We start from the raw sequence: 5,000 nt of genomic DNA on the forward strand, positions 1-5,000 counted from the left end.
TATTATTATCATTATGAAGGTTATCATCATTACTGTTTTATAATCATCATTATATCATCATTGTATCATTATTACAATTTAAGATATCATTATTGTTGTTATTATTATCAATACCTTCAACATTCTCATCATTATTATTATCAGTATTTTTTATCATTATTGTTATTATTTTCATCATTATTATTATCATAATTAGAATTGTTACTAATATCATCCTCATCATCATCATCATAACAATCTCCATCATCATTGTTATTATTATTATTTTTGTTAGTATCATAATTATTATCAATATTTTTCATTCATCATTCCTATCCTTTTTGTGATCATCATTATTATCATTATCATTATTGCTATTATTATAGTTATCATTATTTTCATCATTATTAGTTTTGTCACTTTCACTATTAATATTGTTATTGCTAGTAATTACCATTATTAATATTATCATCACCGTCTTCATCATCACCATCATCATCATCATCATCATCATCATCATCATCATCATCATCATCATCATCATCATCATTATCATTATCATTGCTATTATTATTATCATTATTATTATTATCATTAGTATTATTATAATGAAACTGATTATAGTAATAACAAAAATATTAGTGATGATAATATGTATCTGATTATTATCAGTATTATGATTGTTATCATCATTATTATCATTATCAGTTCCATCATTATCTCTATCATTATTATTGTTACCATTAATATTAACAGTATCCTAATCATGACAATAATTATCATTGTTAAGGTCATTGTCATTACTATTATTTCTATTTCTATTTCCGGCATTATTACCATCATCATCATTATTATTTCTTTATCATCATTATTGCCACCGCATCAATTTGATCCCCACACGTCTTTTCCTTTTCCTTGCTCCAGTCATGTCACATGGGGTAAACGTGAGCGTGTGAAATGAATATTCCATTTTCCCTTTCCCCTTGTCTATCGCTCCTCCCCCTTCAACCAGACGGCGTCGACTGCGCCTGCGTGTATTGAGGCTACCTATAACGCCCCCAGAATGCCATATGCTTAGGATCGAACGCCTTTCTCTTAGACGCGGATCTCATATGCATTCGGGCAGATGGGTCAGAACAATGGCGGCTGAAGCATAAACACCACATTCTCTTTGTTTAACCTTTCTTATTCAGACTCGAGACAGGTAGAAAGGGAAGACATTTGATAAAAAAAAGGTTCCGTGAAATTCTACCTCCCGAGTAATTAATTAGCTGCCATCTAGCTCACTGAGAAGGCTTGTGATTAAATAAAACTACTGGCGTCTGCTCTTCGCTTTGTTTCCCCAGCAGGTGGCGGTTTATTGTAGGTGTCTTGTCTGGAACACAAGGATTTAAAGTTTAAAGTTTCCTTTCATTTGTTTATTTTATTTGACGAAGAGCAGCTCAGAGTAAATAATTCAATTGTAAATAATCAAAAACTCAACACAATGTAAACACAAAATTGAAGAAGCTCTTTGAAAAGTTTGATGGTCGAGTTTTAAGAAGGAAATATTGTATCTCGAGGGAGGAGTGTTTGCACTACGAGGAAGGGAAATCTTGCATGAAGTTAATAAAACGAATAAATATTTCCCAATCTCTTCTCTGCTGATTTATCACTGAAACATGTAATTAGAAGTACATTTTTTTGTTTGTATGTTTTACATACAAATTAACTTGTTCACACACACATACACGCTTGAAGATTTTCTCCAAAGCAATTGGTAAGATTAAAATGGAAAGACGTTCACATTTGAATCAAAATGTAACGATTTTTACATAGCTTTTGTTACTATCTTTTATTTATTTATATTGGTTTTATTTACTTTTATATTGTGGGCGCTCAACTGAGCTGAGGCGTCCAGGGTCGAGGCTCTCGTGTGCTGCTCCAAGCACATAGGAGGAGATGCTATTCATTTTTGCTTCGTTTACTTTACTTTCTTCTCACGTTGCAAAGGTGTCTTCCTGTTGGTCAACTCCTGTATCCATTACGTAAATGCTTGTACTCAACGTCACTACTGATCCATTCTCTCTCTCCCTGTTGATACAAACTTCTGACATTTCCCTTCCTTTACTGATAACTGCATGTTGACTATTTCTCTCTTTCTGTTTGTCTTCCTTTCTTCCATGTGTATCTACATCTCTGTCTCTCTCTCTTCTCTTCCTCATGTTTACCTCTCTCTCTCTCTCTCTCTCTCTCTCTCTCTCTCTCTCTCTCTCTCTCTCTCTCTCTCTCTCTCTCTCTCTCTCTCTATCTATCTATCTATCTCTTTCTCCTTTATTCTTTATTAATGCGCGATGGCACTATCTATGGAAAGAGAAGAACCTTGTAATATATAAAATAAAGTGTTTTGACGTTTGCCTCTTTTTTTACTTGATTCTCTCTCTCTCTCTCTCTTCCTCCCTCCTACCCCTCCCCCTTTCTCTCTCTCTCTCATTCCTTCCCCCTCCCTCCCTCCTTCTCTCGCTCTCTCTCTCTCTCTCTATCTCTCTCTCTCTCTCTCTCTCTCTCTCTCTCTCTCTCTCTCTCTCTCTCTCTCTCTCTCTCTCTCTCTCTCTCTCTCTCTCTCTCTCTCTTTCTCTTTCTCTCTGTCTCTCCCCAAAGTAAGAGCCCTCCGTCAGCAACCCTTCCTCCAACCCCCCCTTTAGCCAGCTCCGAGCCTCTCCAGAAGCCCTCCTCGCATTCCCTTACACGCGCGGCTTTCCTCTCCTCTTCTGCTCTATGGTTATCTCCTTTCCCTTTTGCGAATGAGAATTCTGCTCGTTCTATGTCAGCTGATAAGTCCGCTGCTCTCCCTGTCTCTGCCTTTGTCTCCCTCCCCCCTCTCTTTCTCTCTCTGTCTATCTCTCTCTATTTATCCATCTATTTGTCTCTTTGCCTCTTTTACTACATTTAGAAAAGGTATGAAGGAGAATGAATATCTTCACAATAATGAGTTGTATTTAACCGATTTCGAATATACCTCCGTGGTCGCTCTCTGTCTGTCTGTCTGTCTGATTGTTTGTCTGTCTGTCTGTCTGTCTGTCTGCCTGCCTGTCTGTCTGTCTCTTGCTCCCTCGGAATGAATAGTATAAACGGACAAATCCACAGATCAAATTTATTGATATGTTAAACAACAATAAAAATCACAGAATTAATTATATTACGAATTTGACCGTACTTGATCATTTCATGATGATATTACGGACAGTATTAACAATCATAGCAACATCAATAATGATAACTATAAAAATAATAGTAATAATACTATTACTAGATAATAGCAAGATCAATAGTAGTAATGATAATAATAATGATAAGAACTAATAATAATAATTATAAAAATATTAGTAAATACTGATTATTATGAGTTATAATAGTAACAACAACAACAAAACAACAACAACAACAAAAACAATAATAATAATAATGATAATAATAATAATAATGATAAAAATAATAATAATAATAATAATAATAATAATAATAATAATAATAATAATAATAATAATAATAATAATGATAATAATAATAATAATGATAAAAATAATAATAATAATAATAATAATAATAATAATGATAATAATAATAGTAATAATTATAATAATAATAGTAATAATGATAATAATAATAATGATAATAATAATAATAATAATGAAAAAAATAATAATAATAATGTCGAGATCGATATTGATTCGCCATCTAAAATTGCAGAGATGTCTGAACCAAGAAATTCAGAAATAGCGAAATTCACTTTTAGAGTTAATCGGGTAAATTATGTTAGTTATATAAAAAATGGTTTGTTTGTTTAAATGTTCACTATTCAGTAAGGGGGAAGGGAGTAAGCAGGGATATCCTCACTATTTTTCAGAGTCAGTTGATTCATCTCTCTAGGTGTTAAAACATGATTTTAACACCTAGTACGTGGTAGGTGTTAAAATCATGTTTTAATTGGAAATTGAAGGTTGTAATAATTCATAAGTGAATTATTATAACTCTTAAATCCACATGGATTGAATTGTGATAACTCAGACAAGTCCGTTGCTTCATCCCACACAGAGACAGAAAAGTTGTGTAAAGAGGCGAGCCAACACGTCATTGTGGTTATGAAATGTCTATTTTTCTTTTGGCTCGTGGATATAGGAACGGAATTTGTCGAAGGGGACAATTTCGATTGTGCCAAATAATGAACTGCGAAAGGAACAAAAGACCAGAGTGAAGTGTAGGAAAAGGATCTATGACTTTTTTTTCCCACAAATACCGGAAAATAACGGAGAGTGGAAGATGACAGACTCGATCCCGTCTTAGGTTTGTTTTTATTACATTTGTCGTAATGATCATTGAGTTATAATTAGTTGGCAAAGGGGGTTAAAGTTAATCTTAGTTTTGAATTGATTTAATAAAAGAATAATCCTGTCATTTTAGTAGCTAATATTATACCCACTGTTATTCTCAAATAAGAGAATAGAAGAAATTGGTTAAAAAAAAAAAAAAAATTATGACCGTTGTGTCTTTTACATACACTCAGATAAATAAATCAAATCCACCCCACGAGCCTTATGGCCGTTAAATCAAGCTACTCACATTAAATTCAGGTAAAACAGAATTAGTTTATTCGGGGTTCGCTTCAAATCCAAAATCCCGGATGAAGGTGGTGATACCGATATAATATTATCATCATTTATATTAGAACTGATCTTGTCAAACTGGCAGCAGTAGTTTAGTTGAAAATGTTTCATGCTGTATATGAAAAAATGCATTAAGGCAATGATAATGATAATAATACCAATAATAACAATATGAATAATATCAATAATGGTGATAATAGTGATAAAAAGGATAATAATCGTAATAAAATGGTAAAGAGAAAAATGATATTGATAATAATAATAATAATAAAATAATAATAATAATAATAATAATAATAATAATAATAATAATAATAATAATGATAATGTTAATAGTGATACTGAGAAATAAGTGATAAAACTAATGATTATTATTAT

The sequence above is a fragment of the Penaeus chinensis genome, chromosome 36 (genome assembly GCF_019202785.1).
Source record: "Penaeus chinensis breed Huanghai No. 1 chromosome 36, ASM1920278v2, whole genome shotgun sequence".
Taxonomy (NCBI): Eukaryota; Metazoa; Arthropoda; class Malacostraca; order Decapoda; family Penaeidae; genus Penaeus; species Penaeus chinensis.